Below are 22,362 nucleotides of genomic sequence, written 5' to 3'. Positions count from 1 at the left end.
TTCTTTTTTTCTTGTTGTAACCGTTGCAGCCGTCTCGTGGGTATTTGCCACAATGGATCGTTCGCGATCATTTCCGCTGCCTTTTGTTTTTTTTTTAAATTAGTTTTGTTTTTTCTTTTTAAATTGTAAACGATGACTGGTGGTGTGCCGCCACGTGTGACACCAGCACCAACGTGGTGTTGGTTTTGGAACGTGGTAGTTTTATTGGTGTTTTGTTCTGTAGGTAGCTAACTATTTATATTTTGCTAGGTTATAATTATTTTGCCTTTGGTTTTGGCCAGGGCGGACAGAGTCGCCTTCTCTGCCCTCCACTGGGGCAATTTCTGTTCGGCGCGTCCTTGCCGCGGGGGTGGCCTCTTACTTCAGTAGGCCGGAGTGAGATGGTGGCTGAGTTCGAATAGGGACCCAGACCTACGGGGTATAACGTAGAACTCTTGCCCAGGGATACGGGTGAAGACCTCAACAGTTGCAGTGGCGGATTCGGAAGGCAATGCAGGACGGAAGGGGCAACTCGCAGGGACTGTAACCTGGAACCTGACAGAGGGCAGCAGTAACTGTCAGACGTATTCAGAGGCGGAGGACTGGAGTCTTAGTACGGCTTTGAAATAGACTACTCTGGGCGCCATCCCACTGTGAGGGAAACCACTGCCCTATTTTTCCCTAAAAAGTAGCATAGAGAATGCTTCGTTGATAAGAGCGTGGCTCTTGAATTAGTGATGATAATTATTTTGACCACAGAACTGCTTGGTGGTGAGGGTAACGATCAGTGATGCACCACTACCGGGAAAGTTCCCAAAATGGGAATGTTGCTGGGAATGTGGACACTAGCTGGGTTTTTCTTTTTTCAAATAGTTCTTTTTCCAAATAGTTCTTTTTTCAAATAGTTCTTTTTTCAAATAGTTCTTTTTCCAAATAGTTCTTTTTTCAAATAGTTCTTTTTTCAAATAGTTCTTTTTTAAATAGTTCTTTTTTCAAATAGTTCTTTTTTAAATAGTTCTTTTTTCATACATACATACATAAACTCACGCCCGTAATCCCTAATGGGGTGGGCAGAGCCACAAGTAATCAAAGACAACTTGCAGCCACTGTTGATACGATGTCCAAAGAGCTTTTTTCAAATAGTTCTTTTTTCAAATAATTCTTTTTTCAAATAGTTATTTTTTCAAATAGTTCTTTTTCCAAATAGTTCTTTCTTGTACTCTGGTCCTATCTTCCTCAAAGCTAGGTAATAAGGTTCTTTTTCGAGAATGTTTCCAAAGTGGGATCAATATTATGATTATGCTTTGTTTATTACCTTAATGCGTGCTATTAACGTGACCTTGTCGATATTATTAATTCAATGCGTTTATTTTGGTATGGGAATTGTACCACATTGTTGTATTTGTAAACCAAACACCATATCGACCTAGTTCACACACTGTCAACAAATCTTCTAATACCTACAAATATATAAAAATACTTTAAGTAATAAACAACATTGTGGTGAGACTTTCCTGGTTGACATTTTGTGCGAGAAAGATGAGTCCGTGTTTCGGAAGGCACGTTAAGCCGTTGATTCCGGCTACCCATATGCTTCCCCATCTTGCAGTGGAGCAGCGTGGTGGAGTATTCTCCATACACCCACATAGGCTTTCCCTCAAGCAACTGTTAGTGCACCCGCTATTATATTGTGGGACGTGTACGGTCACAAGCATTAATATGTATACACTTTGATACCATGTCACATTAACTTTTTTGACAAATTGAACTGTAAGTCTCACTAAATGTTAAATATGTTAGTGCGACAGAGTCCTAAAGTGGGTACATTATATTACTCATGTCTGTATGTATCAGCTGTTTATCAAATCAAATACACTTTATTGCTTTTTGTATGTATAGAGAAAGCTCCATACAAAGCAGGAAATGTAATATTATCGTGCGTGCGTACTGACTGAACCGTTGCGTAATACGCGAATTACAGTTGTGGCGGCGTTGCCATGGCGACGCGTCACAATATGGCCGGTCAAGGCCGCGCGTGCGCTGCCCGCAGTGAGCTGTACGCGGGGGATACGCTTCATTTACACTACTACGTTAAATATACATAACATAAACAGCCTATATACGTCCCACTGCTGGGGATAGGCCTCCCCTCTTTCAACCGGAGGGGGTATGGAGCATACTCCACCACGCTGCTCCACTGCGGGTTAGTGGAGGTGTTTGGGCTAGTAGCCCAGGACCAGTATGCCTTCCGAAGCACGGAATCATCTTACTTTTCGGACAATCAGGTGATTCAAGCCTGCAATGTCCTTTCCAAACAAAGGACAGTCTCTCAAAGTGATTTCGACAATGTCCCCATCGGGAATCGAACCCGGACCTCCAGATCGTGAGCCCAGCGTTCTAACCACTAGACCTTGGAGGCAGGCACGTTAAATATAAATCGATGTATATTTTATGTTTAAGTTATACCTGTCATTTTCTTATCCGCCGAAAAGGAAAGGTAATTGACAGACTCATCCCTCAAAGTTTTCGTTACGATGTCACTAATATCCTGTATAATCTACTATAATACACTACAGTCTACCCCCTTCGTCTACAGGCGTGATGTTCTTATTTGTCTAAAGTGCGTAAGTTTTTCTGCCTATCCATTTGTCCAGTATATCTATGCGTAAGAACGATAAATAAACTTGTAGATAACGCGGGTCACGCGTGATAGCCGGTGATTTGAATGGCGACACGCTTGATGTCTTAGGCGAGCTCACCTTTGACCTGACAGGGGGACGTGTCGGCAAAACCGACAGAGGGATAGTATACATACATAAGAAGGGGTGGGCAGAACTACAAGTAATTAAAAAACTATTTGCAGCCACTTTTGATACATAGTCCTAAGGTGGATAATGATAAACCGTGTGATGATAGGTGATCAGCCTATCGCTCTTACAGATGATCCTTCATGACAGAGACACACAGAGGGATAATATGATAAATCAATACTTATTATGTAGGTAATGCGCCGATCATACGGTTCATGGTATCAAAACTGGCTGCAAATTGTCGTTCGATTACTGGCGATGCAATCCCCCTGTCGGTTTTAACGACATAGCCGGATATGCGTGATTTATAGCATACCTAGAAGTCATCATCGTCACAGGATTTGACAGGTCCTTTTTTTTTAGAGAAGCAACTGCCCGTCTGACCTTCCAACCCGCGCAGGGAAAACCAGCCCAATACAGGTTAGGTCACATACCTCCGAGAATGCATTTCTCGGGAATGTGGGTTTCCTCACGATGTTTTCCTTCACCGTGGTAATCATAGAATAGAAAAGAGATAAAAGTATTGTTTGTAATTAATCTCTTCGCTGCTTCTTCCCCTGTGGATTCTGAGGTCAATGACCACCAACCCTGATGTCAGGGTTACTACTGAGCCGCCAAAGGCCCCTGACATGGCTCATCAGTAAGTAGTAGTAGGAAGCAAAGGCTAAACGTCCCTTCCGAAGCAAGTATCTTACTTTTGGACAACCGATTGATCAGCTTGTAATATCCAAAGTGACTTTTCTGTTAAGTCCCCACCGGGTTTCGAACCCGGGACCTCTGGATCGTGAGCCCAGCGCTCAACCACTGAACCATGGAGGCGGTTATCATAATTATAAGTGGTAACGTGAGCAGTTCATCGGCCTGCTATCAAACACCACTTCAATGCGGTGTATTTGTTTGTTGACAATTACATTCGATTATACTTATTAAATTCTCTTTAACCATAAATACTTGTACATGTCTATGTTTGCAATAGGCTGATAAGCAACTGAAAGCATTCTGTACATTTTCCTTCAGCCTTATCGCTATCGGCCCACTAGGGTCGATTTATTCTTTCAAATATATTCCTCTCAGACGATGCCCTGAACCGAGATTCGCGCCCAACTGAGCACCCTCAGGCCTGTTGTATTTCTTGTATCGGCTGAGAGTCCTCACTTGTCCAGCCAAGTAGTTAATGCCAGAAACCAGAATCATTCTGCTGCTGCTATCGTGTGGCTTGTGAGATGAATTACCAACCTCATCAACCCTGGTGTCAGAGTTACTATTGAGCCGCCAAAGGCCCCTGACATGACTCATATAACGACTACGTACTCACATCAGTAAGTTATAACCGGGACCAACGGCTTAACGTGCTTTCCGAAGCACGGATCATCTTACTTTCGGACAATCAGGTGATCAGCCTGTAATGTCCTAACCAATCTAGGGATCACAAAGTGATTTTTGTGATATGTCCCCACCGGGAATCGAACCCAGGACCTCCGGATCGTGATCCTAACGCTCAACCACTGGATTACGGAGACCGCTATATCAGAATCATTTATTGAACGTAATTATCATGGATAAACTTGTTGAAGGTCAATGTAACATTTTTGAATTTACGTCATTTCGCAAGCAAGGTGTTATGGCTGAGGAGAAGAAATGACAAGAAACTGCAACAGCAACACATCTTTTAAATCAATGAGGAATTCGTATACCGAATTGTAGCGTTGAATAAGTCATGCCAAAAAGAAGTTGACAGCACACCCCAAATGGGTTACAGTTGCACACCAACGGAATGCCTATTTTACTATTTTCTCTATTTTACTCCTCACACTAATTCAAACGGTTTTGTCCTCTTTAATCGTCTCAATACATACATACATAAACTCACGCCTGTTATCCCTAATGGGGCGGGCAGAGCCACAAGTAATCAAAGACAACTTGCAGCCACTGTTGATACGATGTCGTAAGCTGGATATGATGAACCTTATGGTGATAAGGGATCAGCCTATCGCCCATAACATTAGTCCATCATGTTAGAGGACACAATCCCTCTGTCGGTTTTTACGACATGCCCGGGAAGACAAGCAGCTGAACGTGTTCTATGTTTTTTATTTGCTCCCAGAACAGCATAGAAGCACAAGTATAAGTAGTATGTTTATTATAAACATCAATAAAATGTAATATACAATAAAGGTGGCAAGAGGAAGGAAAACATCGAGCCATACCGGTTGGTTATCGCAACGTAGTTATGCAGCCTACACCTCCTAGAATTGTTATCAGTACGGGTGGCCGCCGCTGACTCGAGTCGCGCCATGGCCACCGCGAATTGCCGCGTAAGCTTTCGTCCATTCTTGTTACTGGAAGCGAGGTGTGGGATGCATCCGGCCCAGCGAGATATGCATGATAGTTTTAGTTTAGCTTTTAGTCTTGTCTAATAACTCGAATGTAGAGCACAGCTCCATTTTTAATAATATAAAATTCAAACTTCAATTTTGTATTTTTTAAAAACGCTCTACCGCGTTCCCAAAATCTTACTGGCGCAGCCGGTAGGATTATTCGCGAAAAAGGACTGATCTCGAGGACTCTAAACATCGGTTTTCGGGTGAAACGAGTGAATAATCTGCGAACCAAATAAATAAGTAACGATTATCGGCGCGAGAGACAAGACTCAACATCTGGAGCAGCACTGCTATAGAGGGAGGAAATGAGAGCAGCCAGGCTGTGAGTAAAACCTTTCATTCCTGTTTTGTCCAGTTCTATTCCCTTTGGCAGTCTAGTTTAGTGTAGGTAACGTTTCAGACGACATAGCTGAACCTTATCTGATTTTCTTTTGCTCGTATTGCACTACATTGGCAATACCCATATTTTAATTAAGTGATTTAAATTATATAACTCACTAAATCGGAGTTATAAGTGTACTTTTAATTTAGGAAGAAGCTTTTATCATTCTATTTTACCTTTTTAACTATTTTATTTTTGTGTTTTCGTGCTATTTCCTGTGTCTTATTTTACTTGTGTATAGCTTACGTTTCTTTTTTTTATCTTTTATAATTGTGAAACCCCAAAAAAATAATAATAAAAAATAAAAAATGGAAGGAAACATTACTGTTATTCCGAGAGAGATGCTGTGTCTCATTCCCAGATTCGAAGGGGAACCCAATTTGATCAATCTTTTTGTCAGAAAGAGCGAATACGTTTTGGACTGTTTTACGCGACAAAACAATATTGCCCAGAACACTTATGTTCTGCATTCAATTTCAAGTAGGCTTGGTGGTAGAGCGGCAGCACTAATAAGTGAGAGAGAGGATGTGACTACATGGGAGCAATTGAAATCTCTGATAGTGCAACATTTCGGTGATCCGCGATCGGAAGAGTGTGTCGCAATAGAACTAGAGTCGCTTAAAATAAAGCAGGGTGAATCTCATTTAGACTTTTGCCATCGTATTCAATCCGTGCGTAGCACGCTCTTCTCGAAAGTAAACCTTTTGAATGACGAGGGTGTTAAGGCCGCAAAGATGATTATATATAATAACACAGCTCTTAATACGTTTTTATACAACCTGTCCGAAGACATGATTCGTATCGTGCGGTTAAAAAATTGTAGTAATTTAGAGCAGGCTTTGAGCGTGGTTCTTGAAGAAGAGAATTTTCGAAATCAGTACATGTCTAAAAAACAAACCAGGCAAAGTAACCAAAATTCACAAAATCTTCAAACTTCACAGAACCCCCAAAATGTATTTGGCTTTAAACCTACAAACTTTCAAACTATTCCTATTCAAAATTTTACTAAACCCGTGGACCAGCAAAACTTCCGTTTTCCTGTGCAACAAGGGTTCCGTTTTCCTGTACAGCATAAGTTCGGAGCTCCAGTACCGAACTCAGGTTTCCGAATTCCGTTACAACACCGATTTGGAGCCCCAGTACCAAATTCCGGTTTTATAATACCTCGGCAAAATTATGCTGGCGTTCCTAATCAGTATCGATTCGGTAATCCATACCCTCAACCAAATACGCGCTTTTTCCAACCTAACCAAAATCAAAATCAATTTAGATTTGGTGTTCCGAATACACAACCGCAACAAAATCGCGTTCAAAACCCTCAAATAGGGTCTGGAGACGTTTCAATGCGCACCGCACCGCCTATTAGACAAAATATGATTTATGACCAACAAGACGTATTTTACACTGACTCTGAGACTGAATCGACTCCTGTCGGTTACGAAAACTATTATTGCGAAGATCAATTTTATTTTAATGATGGTACCCCATTCGAACCCCAATTGATTGACGAGACCCCTGTCGAATTTCAAGTTATTGAATCTACAGAGAGTGACCCACAATGTGAACATAAGGAGTCAAATTTTCGTTCAACGGCCTCATGCCCTACAGTCCCGAGATAGTACAGTTAAATTGTAACAACACATTGAAACTTCCTTATATTAACATCCCTGAAATTAAATCTCGTTTCATGATCGATACCGGTAGTACAAGATCATTCATTAGCCCTACAAAAGCCAATCAGTACTTTTCTGATTTTAAATATAACGAACCCTTCGAAGTAGTGAGCACACATGCACGTAGTTGCCACGGTGAAGTTATATATATACCTCTTTTCAAGACCTTTAAAAGCTTCGACAAACATAAATTCTACATTTACAGTGTTGATGAGCGGTACGACGGATTGATTGGGTCAGATTTATTAAAACAGTTAGGCGCGATAGTGGACATGGAAAATCAAGTCTTACGTACAAAAAATGTAGAGATTCCGATCATTTATAATCCACCGTATGAAATCACCCTTGAACCAAGAACTGAAACTCGTGTAAAGGTTCCCGTTGACCTTCCAAATGGTGAGGCGATTTTAGACTACCTAGATCTTGGTAAAGGTGTACGCATGCCAAGCGCCCTTATAACATGTAAAAACTCATTCGCTTATACAGTCCTACAAAATATATCAAACGACAAAGTGACCCTAACCTTTGAGAGACCGTTCAAAGTTACGAAGTTCCAAAATGACGCATGTGAAGTAAACACGGTAAACAACAACGATTTTGAAATTGACGAAATGCTCAAACAAAATTTAAATAGATTACGTACCGATCACATGAACTCTGAGGAGAGAAAGGCGATAATTGCTCTTTGTCATGAATACAAAGACATCTTCTACTGCGAGAGTTTGCCATTGACCTTTACGAACCAGGTCAAGCATCAAATCCGGACTCATAATGAAAATCCGATTTATTCCAAGCCATACCGTCACGCACCCGCCGAAAACGATGAAATAGAGAGGCAAATCGAAAAACTTCTTAAGGATAACGTCATCATAGAATCCTATTCACCTTGGAGTGCACCCGTGCATCTAGTGCCTAAAAAGCTAGATGCTACTGGTGAAAGAAAATTCCGAATGGTTATCGATTATCGACGTCTAAATGAAATAACTGTGGATGATCGATACCCCTTGCCTAATATTTCCGACCTTTTTGATCGTTTGGGACGCGCAACTTATTTTAGTACGATCGATTTGGCAAGTGGCTACCACCAGATAGAGGTCGAAGAAGCATCCAGAGCGAAGACAGCCTTCACAACATCATCAGGGCATTATGAGTTTCTGAGAATGCCGTTTGGTCTCAAGACGGCGCCTGCCACCTTCCAACGTACCATAGACAACGTACTACGTGGTCTACAAGGCATTCACTGCCTTGTCTATCTTGACGATATAATCATATACTCTTCAAGTTTACAGGAACACCTCGACAAGCTACGTAGAGTTTTTGAGAGACTAAGGCAAACCAACTTAAAGGTGACCTTAGATAAGTGTGAGTTCCTACAAAAAGAAGTTTTATATTTGGGCCATCAAATTACCAAAAATGGCCTAAAACCTAACAGCGATAAAATCAAAGCTGTTTTGGAATTTCCCTTACCTAAAACCCCTACAGAAATTAAAAGTTTCTTAGGCTTGATTGGCTATTACCGAAAGTTTTTAAAAGATTTTTCAAAATTAACTCAACCCTTAACAAACTGTTTAAAAAAGGGCAAAAGAGTTGAAATTACTCCTGAATTTGTAACAGCTTTCGAAAAGTGCAAGGAACTGTTAGTAAATGCGCCCTTACTTCAATTTCCAGATTTTTCTAAACAATTCATACTTACTACAGACGCTTCAGATTACGCTTTAGGGGCAGTACTTTCTCAAGGCCCCATCGGTAGTGACAAACCAGTGGCATATGCTAGTCGATCGCTAAACGCTGCAGAGACTAGATACAGTACGATAGAGAAGGAACTCTTAGCCATAGTCTGGGCGGTGAAACATTTCCGTCCCTATTTATACGGAAGAAAATTCACAATATTTACTGACCATCGACCACTTGCTTGGTTAAATTCAATTAAAGAGCCGAACAGTAAGTTAACGCGATGGAAATTACACCTAGCAGCATACGACTTTGAGATAATCTACAAAAACGGTAAACAGAACACCAATGCGGACGCACTGTCGCGAATAAAATTAAATATTTTAAATAACGACGAGACTTCCTCAATTAGGGTGAATATAGACGACAATGAGACGATCGAAATTTCTGACTCTGAAGAGACACTAAGTATTGCAAATAGCTATGACGATCTTGACAGAAACCAACTGGAAAGTGAATATCCGATAGTGTCGCCTACTTCTAGTACAATCACCGCAGCAAGCTCTAAATCGGACACAATTCACTCTGCCCCGGACATAGATACTAATGGCATTCCAATCCTTCACGAAGCGATAGATACCAAACCAAATCAGTTACTTATATATTCATGGAATAGACAAAAAACTACAGTCAAAGATCTTTCTAACAAAAAACAAAAAATCTTAGAAGTTCACTTACCTACAGATAATTCGGAATTAGTAAAAGATTTTCTTTTGAAGCACATTAAACCTAAAATAAAATATTTCATATATTTTGAAGACGACTTACACAGAAAATTATTTACAAATGCGATCATTAAACTTTTTAAAAAGGATATAGTTAAAATTTTCGAATGCACACAACGAGTAATTAATGTTGAAGATGAAGAAGAACAACGTCAAATCATATTGAAATACCATTCTGGTACTACGACACATCGTGGTATTCGAGAAACTCTCATAAAACTGAAACGAACTTATTATTGGAATAACATGGAAGTGACGATCGCAAGTGTTATAAATGCGTGTGAAGTCTGCAAACAAATGAAATATGACCGAAAACCCTTTAAGCCCGAACTACAACTAACGCAAACTCAGTTGAAACCTTTTGAGGAACTTTTCATTGATTTATTCTCAATCGAAGGGAAATCTTTTCTTACTATCATAGACGCCTTCAGTAAAATCGGTCAAGCTTTAGAAATATCAAACAAATCCACCCCGGAAGTAGTGCGCGCTTTAATTAAATATTTTTCATACTACGGGACCCCCTCCAAAATTAGCGCAGATTCTGGAAGTGAATTTAATAACGCCTTACTCAAAGAAACATTACAATTTTACAAAATCGACCTTCATATTTCGACACCTCATAACCCAAATTCTATGGGTCTAGTTGAACGTTTCCATTCCACCATTCTGGAAATATACAGACTTGCCAAGTACGAGCACAAATTGACAGATGCTGCAACGGTAATGACGTATGCAGTTATGTCATACAATAATACTATTCATTCCACTACTGGTCTGACACCTTTTGAGGTCGCCTTTGGACATACGAATGCATGTAGCACGTTTCATGTAGATTTTACTAAACAATATACCCAAAAGTTGGTTAGGGATCATGCCAAGAGAACTGAATATCTTTACAAATATTTGACTGACAAGATGATTGAAAGAAAGGAAAAGATTAGGAATAAACGGGGAGGTGAGAAAGAGTTCGGAGTGAGTGAAGAGGATGATGTATTTGTAAAAGGTGTGAATACCCGAAGAAGTAAAGATAAACCACGTTTTCAGAAGGCACACGTAACAGGTGAGATTATGAGAGGAATATTACCTGTGGAAGTTAAGGGTCGCGAAACACAAGTCCCCATTAAAGACGTCAAACGTCCTTCACAGGTTCACGCTGCTACTGGTGCCGGCAATGGCAGCCCTCGGCCTTCAACTTCAAAAAATCAATAACAACCCAGGCGTTTTACCCGTTAAGGAAGGCCAAGCGGTTATTAGTTCTGACAAATGGATTGTTCTAAAAGTATTAGATTTGCAAGTGTTACGAGAGGATTTGGAATTCAACGTCAACCGATACTCTAATTTAAACAATCACGTCTTATCCTTTTTTGATAAACAGAAACTACAATACGAGATACATAACATTAAAATCCAGACAGATCATCTAATGAACATGACAATAGACAAATTCAGTCAAATCATCCCGCTGCAGAGATCTAGGCGTGGAATTTTAAATCCTTTAGGCTCTTTGATAAAGGCCATAACCGGTAACCTCGATAACGAGGACGCAATCAAATACGAGAAATTGATAAATAGCATAGGTAAACGTGAGAACATACTTATGGAAAGGATTACTCTAATCTACAAAATTATGCATTCATTTGTTAATGTTTCAAAATCTACCAGAAACAATTTCGTCCAGGTAGATAAATCACTGTGGGAAATTCGCAAACAACTAAATGAGACAAGTAAAACCCTATTGTACACTCAACTGGTAAATGCTTATAATTTATTTTTACACACCTTTGAAATGATATATATAAAACTGGACGAGGTTGAAACTGCTGTAGCTTTTAGTAGGCTCTACACTCTACATCAATCTATCATTAATACTAATGAATTGTTAAATATATTAAGTTCTATCGCCAAATCTCATAGATTACTATTTGATGTTAATTTAGAAAACTTACAGAAATTGGAGCAAAATATCCAATTGAAAGCATACACAAAAGGAAATCAGATAACGTTTATATTAGAGATACCTTTAATTTCAAAAGAAAATTATATATACTATAAAATGATCCCGTTACCTATTACCAATCCATTTAATCAAACGACTCTCATTCTACCCAAAAATCCTTACCTTATCCTGGAAGGGTCCAAAGCAGTCTGGCTAAAGCAACCCTGCAGAGAAGTCGACAAAGAATTCTTTATGTGTTTTAAAGATGAATGGCAGCAACCTCCGGCGGATCCATGTATCGAAGATCTCATCAGGTTTTCATCTAACACCAGCAATTGCAACCCTATCCTGGTCACAGTTAACAATATCAAAATAGAGCCCTTAAAACCAAATCAGTGGATTGTATATAGCAAACTGGAAAACATACTGAAGAAATCGTGTGGGCTAGAGGAAAACCGGGAAATCATAAAGGGCACATACATACTTACTATAGATGATGACTGTAAAGTGAACATCAACGAATTGATGCTGGAAAGACATCAAACTTTTGGCGCACCTGTAACCTCATACAAAACGGCCTTCATGACCTTACCTGACATATTAAAGACCGAACCAGTACCAGCAAGCAGACATCTCAATTTAGATGAAACAGCACTGATGGAACTGCAGACGGTTTCGATGGAAGCGGAAAGAGCATTCAATCGTGATGGTGAAAGTGAAAGTGTAATAAAGGTGAAAAGTATTAGTTTAGGAACGGTTATTTTATATGTATCTTTAGCTATAAGTCTCTGTATATTCATAGTATATAAATTTAAGTTACATTTATTATTATGCTATCAAAGTCATCAAAATGGAAATGATGACTTTGATTCTAACGGGGGAGGAGTTATGCAGCCTACACCTCCTAGAATTGTTATCAGTACGGGTGGCCGCCGCTGACTCGAGTCGCGCCATGGCCACCGCGAATTGCCGCGTAAGCTTTCGTCCATTCTTGTTACTGGAAGCGAGGTGTGGGATGCATCCGGCCCAGCGAGATATGCATGATAGTTTTAGTTTAGCTTTTAGTCTTGTCTAATAACTCGAATGTAGAGCACAGCTCCATTTTTAATAATATAAAATTCAAACTTCAATTTTGTATTTTTTAAAAACGCTCTACCGCGTTCCCAAAATCTTACTACGTCGTAAATAGTCGTAGTATCAATATTCTACCGTTTGGTAAACCCGTCCCACTCGCACCATACATCACCATACACGCTAACATTCAATACAGCTATAATTAACATTAAACGCTAGGTAAGTACTTAAACTACTCAATTTATTATAATAACGGTGCTAATTCCTGTAAACACCATCTAATTTTATTTTAAGTTATATCTGTCATTTTCTTATCCGCCGAAAAGGAAAGGGAGGGGTAATCGACAAGCATAAAATTTATGGAACACACGTCAGTTGTAAGCACAAATCTAAACCAACCGTCTAAAAATTTTACATCAGTCAATAACCCGACACAGTTAAGTAGGCAGCACGTCAAACGGATTGCATACCAGCGACGCACCTTTTTGATTCGCCCGGGTTATTCATTCATTTACTCATTCTTCCTAAAATTAAGAGCTGTGAATCATCCGACCCTTTCCTTTTCAACGGATATGAAAATGACAGGTATAACTTAAAATAAAATTAGGCGGTGTCTGCAGGAATCGCGGCCAATACCTACTAATTTAATAGTATTATAACATATTTTGCATATCCTTCCCTTGTAGTGAAACCATTATACAGGTGTTTGGTGCATCGTGAGCTAAATCGAATATTATGATGATTGGGGAGTCTTTGGCTAAAAAGTTTTTTAATAAAATTTTAATGTAGATTTTTATAAATTTTCACCTAAAACCATTTAAAGTCAGTATAACAAAATCCGTTGGGCCAAGATTTTTTTTTTGTAGTAGCCTAAGACCCCACCAATCATCATATTCGATTTGTCACACGATGCACCAAACACCCTGTATAATGGTTTTCACTACACTACAAGTCATACTACTAAGTATGACTTGTTTTTGTGTGTGGTGTCTTTTTATAAGTAATAATAAACTATTTTTATTCTAATCTAAACCACGTAAGCGTTTTTAAGAATAAAAATACAAGTTTCAAAACTAAAACCGGACTACGGAAAAATCACAATGGTTAGCAAACTCTTAGGACAGACAAGCATTAGCCCACGGCTATCTGTTAAACATCACTATTTGGAAGAATTTCAGATAAAAGATAATATTTTCTCGTTAAGTACATACTTATTTTTTCTACTCTGGGCGCCATCCCACTCGCGTCAGACAGAGTACTGCGGGGCGGACGGAAGGCAAGGGGGAAACCACTGCTCTTTTTTTCCATTAAAAGTAATATGGAGAATGCTACACCGACAAGAGCGTGGCTCTTATATTAGTGAACATGTGACATACTTTTTAGAGCACACACATTTACATTCTGATGTGAGTTTCTTCAAGAAACAAAATTCAAATTCTAAAATATCTTTATTCAATAAGTAGTAACAGTGAATCGTCAATTTTTACATAACAAGCGTCTCATCCGCATTAAAACTAACGAAACCTAGATTTATTTCAATTAATTTAATTCCGGGTACCACGATTTTTTTCCAGGATTGCCTCTACTGCCAGGTTTTCCGAATGGCATTTTTCAAAATGGCGTTTAAGTACGTGGTTATCCTATAAGAGACGATATATTACTTACACAACTAATTAGTTGTACCTACTTACATAATAGTAGTTTTTATTAATACATCAGAATATTTTATCAAATATAATTACAAATTAAACATGAATACAATTATAAATTAACAATAACAAAAAAAAATAACATATAAAAATTAATTATTAATATTTAATTAAAAATAATTAATTAGTTTAGCGTTAATTATGTAATGTGTTTTTATACGTAAATTACTACTTTATCTATACACAATACGGGCTGTTAGTGACATCGTAACGAATACTCAGGAGGATGATTCAGACCATGATTCTTAAGTAGAATTATTATTATTTTGTATTTGCTACCTTAGCAATAAGGCCGCCTGTTGTACTACCAATTTAATTATAATACTAATGTATTTTTAATGTGATTTAAGTGCAATAAAGAGTTTTTGTATTGTATTGTAGAATTTTCCACTTGATATCAACTCAGAATCACCCTTAAAGTTTTCGTTACGATGTCACTAACACCCTGTATAATTTATATATTTCCATTTAATCATTTATACCTCTATATTATTTTCTTCATTACGGAAACTGACAGCTTGGACAATAGTTACTTAACGGTAATTCTAAATGCATTTACTATAAAAGCCGGGGTCAAAGGCTTAACGTGCCCTCTGAAGCAGGGAATCTTTGTTTTTCGGACAATCAGGCGATTCAAGCCTGCAATGCAACACCTCCACCAACGCGCAGTGTGGTGGTGGAGTATGCTCCATGCTGTTTATGTTATTTTACAAATAACAGCAATAATTATATCTAATAATAAATCAATATATATTCATGTCGGCAGTAACACGTGTAATGGTTGTGTTGTACGGATAATGAAACCATAACATTATGAGTGTTGTGGGCGGCGCGGGCGGCGGCCGCGGGAATGTCCCCATTTTGATGGGAACGTCCCCCGTGGCAAAAAGGAAATAACTTTGTTAACTAACCTGAACAGCAAGGAAGAGAGAGACTCGAGGCCTTTGAAATGTGGTCTTGGAGGAGGATGGAAAGAATAAGTTGGACTGAAAGAGTTACTAATGAGAAAGTGATAAGTAGTAAGAGTAAGGGACAAGAGGCAAATATTGAGAGTTATTGAGGAGAAGAGAGGCAAGATGATTGGACACATAATAAGACACGACGAATTTATTAAAAACATCATAGAAGGGAAGCTACAGCGAAAGAGAGGAAGGGAATGACCAAGAAGAGCTTATAGAGTTTACAGTTTTCAGCTTGCCTCAACCTACCCAAAAATTCTTGCCAGCTCTCCTACTATTACATGGAACAGATTAAAGAGAAGGCGAACATCGTGTCTTATGAGGTGAAGGAATTGGCCTTTGATAGACAAGAATGGAGAATGCTACACCGACAAGAGCGTGGCTCTTAAATTAGTGATGATGAGGCAAATGAGATCAGAAAACAAGAAAGAGTTTTTACTGCTGGGAACATTTCCACTTTGGCAACATTCCCGTGGACGGCGCATCGTTGTGTGATGATGACCCCATCAGGAAATACCGACCATGCAGGTAGTTCATTATATAGTCTGCGGCGCGCGGCGGATGGTTATCTAACAACTGTGTCACCCGATGTGTTTATTGATTTATTTAAATCAAACGAAACTGCGGAAACGATAGTCAAGATTTTGACAAATAATCGATTGACCTAATCTCGACTGATACATCACTATGCTAATGGACGTCACAACACTGGCCGTTGGACTTTGACAGATCTCATTCGTTCCGCGCATTGGAGCTAATGTAATAAAAATCTGTTATCTTAATTGATATATAATTGCTAATTGTAACAGCCTCTGTGGTCTAGCGGCTAGGGCGTTAGGCTCATGATTTGGAGGTCCGGGAACGATTCCCGATGGGGACATTGACGAAATCAGTTGTGAGACTGTCCTTTGTTTGGACTTCACGGGCTTGAATCACCTGATTGTCCGAAAAAGTAAGATGATTCCGTGCTTCGGAGGGCACGTTTTGCCGTTGGTCCCGGCTCCTTCTCTCTCTCTATTTAAGAGCTGCGCTCTTGTCGGTGGAGTAATCGCCATTCCTCTCTTCTCCCCGCCAAATCCTTGACCTCCCGATACGACACGACCTGCACCTTCTCTTTTATTTCATAAATGTTCTCCTGTCTACCCCTTCCTCTCTTTCCTTCAATTTTCCCCGCCCGGCGGGCCCGGCGGGTTTTTCTTGGTCCCGGCTATTAGCCGTAAAAACACCTCCACCAACCCGCATTGGAGCAGCGTGGTGGAGTATGCTCCACACCCTGGCCTGTGCCCAGCAGTGGGACGTATATAGGCTGTATATGATTATGATGAATCACTAATTGTACTAAACTAGCCGTTTTGTTTAATAATACATAATGAACACTATGGTCCTGTAGTTCACCGGTTTGCTTCTCAAACGGGGAGCGCCAGTTCGAACCCCGGTGGCGGACTTGCACTAATGAGTTATTAATTCATCTCAAGTGCAGTTTTCACTAACACAGTTATCTGGACCATTAAAGACGGCGATACGGCTCACCTATCACGTTGGTCTATATCGGGGTAGTCAGAGGTACATCCATCGCAAGATGAACTAAGTACCCACACCTCACCGACCTTTCTGTTAGACCAACATAGGCGGTATCGCCGTCTATCTTCTTCTATCGTGTGGATTGTGAGGTGGATTACCAACCCCATCAACCCTGGTGTCAGGGTTACTATTGAGCCGCCAAAGGCCCCTGACATGGCTCATGTAACGACTACTAACTTACACCAGTAAGTAGTAACCGGGACCAACGCTGCCTATAATGGCCAACGTTATCATAACAGTTACTAAATAACGCTACTGGATACCTAGCGTTATTATTACGTAACTAGGAAGAGATACAATGTCCATCCCGTGGCCTCGCCCGCCATTGTTATACAATATTGCATTTAGCATAATTTCGCTGTTGCCACCTGAATTATGCGGAATTATCGAGTATTGTGGTCAGGCGATCGTTACGTAGGGGTAGGTCAGTTACGGCCGTGATTGGAGCCATTGATTGGCAAAGCCTTTCATACTTATATTTACAATACATCATCAGCCCATTAACGTCCCCACTGCTGGGGCACGGGCCTTCCCTATGGATGGATAGGGAGATCGGGCCTTAAACCATCACGCGGGCCCAGTGCGGATTGGTGGTTATTGTCTTTAATTTGGGCTCTCAGCTCCCCATTGTCATTCAGAATTTGCCTTTCCACTGTTTTAAGACAGTAGTTAAACAAAAACTTTACAAAAAAGGTTATTATATAAAGTTAGTGATTATTTAGAAGATATGAATGCATGGGATTAACTGTCTGAGAACTGATATTAGGCAGCTAAATTACTCAATTGTATACCAATATTTTATATTTATTTTTATTTTTTTAAAGAACGTCTAGGGCCCTGTGCTGAGGTTTTTCTGACAGCTTCTTTTCCCCGGCTATACAGGTTGTGAGAAGCTGCAGTAGTTTTAGGCGGATGAGACGGCGATAAAAATTGACGATTCAAAGTGTAACTATGTTACATACTGAATAAAGATATTTTGAATTTGAGTTTTCAGTTTGCCCGGCCAAGTAGTTAATGCCATCTAAAAAGAGCCTAGGAACATAGACAATGGAACAAATTAAGTAACAGTTACAAATGGTAACTAGATAAATACTTATTAGTAATAGGCAAATTATAATCAGGTATAATTACAAGACGGCACGACCCGAACAATTATGAATTTGTGGGCCATTGATAAATCATTATACAATAGTTAATAGTCGGGTCCTTCAGACTTTGAGACTTCCTTTGTCACTCCTTTTGTTTTTCCTTTTCCTTTGACACGCCATGGTCCTACGCCGCCCCGGGCAGGCCGTACGGTCACGAGTACTAATATGTACACATTTTGAAACCATGTCACATTAACGTTTGTGACAAATTAAACCGTAAGTCTCATTAAATGTCAAATATGATAGTGCGACAGGGTTCTAAAGTGGGTAAATATAATTCTTAGCTAGAGCGAAACAGAATGCACGCGGCTCGCTTACTCCTCATCAGCTTACGACCTAAGACTAAAGTAAGACCCAGAAGGGGTGAGGTAGGCGCCCATCGGTGCGCGGCGGGGGGGGGGGGAGTTACCGTTCTGTACGTAAGTATTACTATTTATATAAAATGAGCTCACGACTACCTATACTTTACTTCTTCTTCTATCGTGTGGGTTATAATGTGGATTACCAACTCCGTTAACCCTGGTGTCAGGGTTACTATTGAGCCGCCAAAGACCCCTGACACGGCTCATGTAACGACTACTATTATTCTGTGTTTTGTTTTAAATTGTCAACTGTGTTGTATGTGTTTGTGTGTAAAAGTACATAAGTATTTTAAGGAAAATATCGGAGCCCTCCACGGAGGGCTATTTATTACCTTAGTACGTAAACAGCCATTTGACCGCGATTATGACGGCCTCGGCCTGTTCAAGGACACTTATAGGAAATACCTTATAACATGGTGTATAATAAAACTTCTTTAGATTTCTGATAACGTATTTTAAGGTACGTATATATACGCATTTACGTATTTATACCTATCGTGTTTTATCGTACATAGCTATAGCGCATAATGGGCCATCTTAGAGTCTAAACGCGGAAAACAGAGCCGACTAACTAACGTACAAGCTACCTATGCTGTTAAAAACACACTACTTATTAACAGAGATGTGGTGTAAAAGACGATATAGTGACTAGGATTGAGAAGGGAATGTTAGGTTGGCTTGGACACGTAGAGCGGATGAAGGATAATAGAATTGCAAAAGCGGTATATAAAGCGAAAGTTGATGGTAGGGCTGGCAGAGGAAGACCGAGAAGGACTTACGATGATCAAATTGGAGATGTCCTTAGAAAAGGTTCAATACGATCTACTCTGAACCGGCGTGCGTGTATGAAGCGATTGATGAATGTGGAGGAAGCAAGAGAAGTGTGTCAGGATCGAAGCAAATGGAATTCTATAGTCTCTGATTACCCCGGTGGGAAATAGGCGTGAGTTTATGTATGTATGTACTTATTAACATTCTCAAGGACAGAACATCTTATGACGTTCCGATTCCAAGGTGTCATTATTACCTATTATGAACCATCAATGACCCATGATCTCTGTCCGTGAAAGGATTAAAAAAGAGAAATATACATGCGAAAGTAACTCTGTTACCTTTTAACCCTTAAACCGCTGAAACGATTTAGATGTGGTATGGAGATTAAGTAGTTTTAGAAGAGAACAACATTAACAGAAAGTTTTAAATCTAAAAAACATCTGACTCGGACGGGACTTCAACCCGCAGCTGTCAAGCCGAGACGAGCGTCATCCCCTTAGCATTATCCCGTTATTCACAGGGTCCGCATACCTAACCTGAAGATATGACAGGTCCAGTTTTTTACAGGAGCGACTGCCTGTCTGACCTTCCGACCCGCGAAGGGAAAACCAGCCCAATGCAGGTTAGGACACATACCACCGAAAAATGCATTTCTCGGGAATGTGGGTTTCCTCACGATGTTTTCCTTCACCACTGAGCACGTGATAATCATTTATAATCATCATAGGCTTGTACTGGATTCGAACCTGCGACCTAAAAGTGAGAGGCAAGCGTATGGGCTACCACGACTTCACGACCAGAACTATAAAAAAATATAAAAAAATATATGTATAACCACTCTAATCCTTTCTGTGTTCCCCGGAAGGACCACACCGGGAAAATGAATAGAGATTTATCCATTAGTCTAGTTCGTTCCCGCGGTTCCGCTCGTGTGCAGTTGGTATTCAGACTATTTTTTTTCTAGACTCACGACTTTACCACCAGACAGACTTCCTATTACTCATTGCGTTTCATTATTTCCTGACTTGAATTTTCCTGGAAATCTTTTAATTTTCCTCTACCTAACACTCCCCACTTGTCCGACCGAGTGATGAATGCAAATGTACGAATTAAAAAATAATAGTCAATATTTTTTCTTTGCGAGGGGACTTTACTGTGATTCACAATAATAATTATACGAACCAAACCCGTTTTACGAATATATTATGCGTACGCGCAGGTATTTTACGATCGACGTCACAGTTCCTATGAATACACGAAATAATGACTTCCTATCGAAAACCAAAAATAAGTAAAAAAAAACATTCTTAGTACGGGACATGCGTCACAAGATAAATAAATTAATTATGTAGTACTAATTATTAGGTTTGTGGGTTTTTAAAGTAGGTATATCATTATTCAGACCGGTTCTTTAAAACTTTGCAAAGCTTTAAGACTTTGAATTCATGTTTGGATAGTAGATAATTGATATCACGTGGTTTCCAGGATCTGTGCCCGGTTGATGGCAATAGGCTCGCCCTCTGTTACATGGGACTTGAACATAGCTGGCGAGGAGTGGGTGTATACACACCTCTGAGCTGTGGACACAAAATTTTCATAATTCAAATTCAAAAATATCTTTATTCAGTAGGTAACCCAGTTACAGTTTATACATACATACATAAACTCGCGCCTATTTCCCACCGGGGTAAGCAGAGACTATAGAATTCCATTTTCTTCGATCCTGACACACTTCTCTTGCTTCCTCCACATTCATCAATCGCTTCATACACGCACGCCGGTTCAGAGTAGATCGTATTAAACCTTTTCTAAATTTTATAAATCGTATCTAAGCATAAACATAAACAGCCTATATACGTCCCACTGCTGGGCACAGGCCTCCCCTCAATCAACCGGCGGGGTATGGAGCATACGCTGCTCCACTGCGGGTTGGTGGAGGTGTTTTTACTACTAATAGCCGGGACCAACGGCTTACCGTGCCCTCCGAAGCACGGAATCATCGGAAGTAAACCGTAAGCATGTTTTTTTATTTAAATATCACCAGAGACGGACCACCTCTGCCTACTCTATCGAGGATACAGGGCGTGTGTTTATATTTTTACCGACTTCAAAAAAGGGGGAGGTTCTAATTTTACTGCATTTACTTGGCAGCGACTTCAAAATTATAAAATTTAAAAATACGTACTTATTACTTTATGCGAACTAAATTTAGCACCCCCTAAGACAGTGCTGGACTGGGAGAAGGTGGCCGAAGGCCTCCAGTCTTCCAGTTCAGTGTACTTAGATAGTATCCCAGTAGAAATAACCTCCTTAGAGGAGGCCTCGACAGCTATTAACTCCCTCACGGATCACGTGAGGTCGGTTTTGAACGAAAGTTCAAAACAGGTTCCGGAGATGGAAGACCATCGCTGGAAACTGCCTACCGACATCCGTGATCTGCTAACGGAGAAAAACGCAGCCACCCGCGCATATGATTCCAATCGCACCGAGGAATGTCGCCGTCATTTGCGTCTCTTGCAGCATACTGTAAGAAAACGTATTAATGACATGCGACAGAATCGGTGGGATAATCTTTTGAGCGGCATTGAGCCCCACCACCAGGCCATCTGGCAGCTGTCTAGGTCTCTTCAAAAGGATACGGTTGTTCCTACTCCCCCTCTCAATAAGCCTAACCAACCCCCCGCTTTCGACGATGACGAAAAAGCCGAATGCCTTGCCGACAGTCTCGAAGCCCAATGCTCGCCCAGCACTCTCCCTATCGATCGTAGGCACCTCTCGACGGTGAACTCTGAAGTTCAGCGTAGGGCTTCTGTACCTCCCACCGATCCTCCTCTTCCACAGGTAACTGAGGAAGAGGTCCTAGGTATTATCAAAAGATTTCATACCCGAAAAGCCCCTGGCTCAGACGGTATCACGAATCGTGTCCTTAAAAACTTCGGTGCTCCCCTCATCTGCTTACTAACGGCAATATTCAACGTCGCCTTGAGCAACTGCGTCCTTCCACAGCAGTGGAAAGAAGCAATTGTAATTGGTATACCAAAGCCTGGGAAACCTAAAAACGAACCTTCGAGTTACCGCCCCATAAGTCTCCTCAATTCCATGGGGAAGGTTTATGAGCGGCTCATATTTGCTAGATTA

At 40.2% G+C, this 22,362-nt stretch overlaps 1 protein-coding gene and 1 non-coding gene across 2 annotated transcripts in view; both read right to left on the bottom strand.

The window, feature by feature from the left end:
• LOC126379112 (multidrug resistance protein homolog 49-like) overlaps positions 1 to 22,362 on the bottom strand; it is a 67,517-nt gene that overhangs the window by 28,487 nt on the left and 16,668 nt on the right. The window lies entirely within an intron of this gene.
• On the bottom strand, positions 3,537 to 3,608 carry Trnav-cac (transfer RNA valine (anticodon CAC)). The gene has a single exon. It is a non-coding gene; the product is annotated as a tRNA-Val (tRNA).

Source organism: Pectinophora gossypiella, chromosome 28, assembly GCF_024362695.1.
Source record: "Pectinophora gossypiella chromosome 28, ilPecGoss1.1, whole genome shotgun sequence".
Taxonomy (NCBI): Eukaryota; Metazoa; Arthropoda; class Insecta; order Lepidoptera; family Gelechiidae; genus Pectinophora; species Pectinophora gossypiella.
Note: the sequence above shows the minus strand (reverse complement) of the source record. Positions and strands in the feature narration are given on the sequence as shown.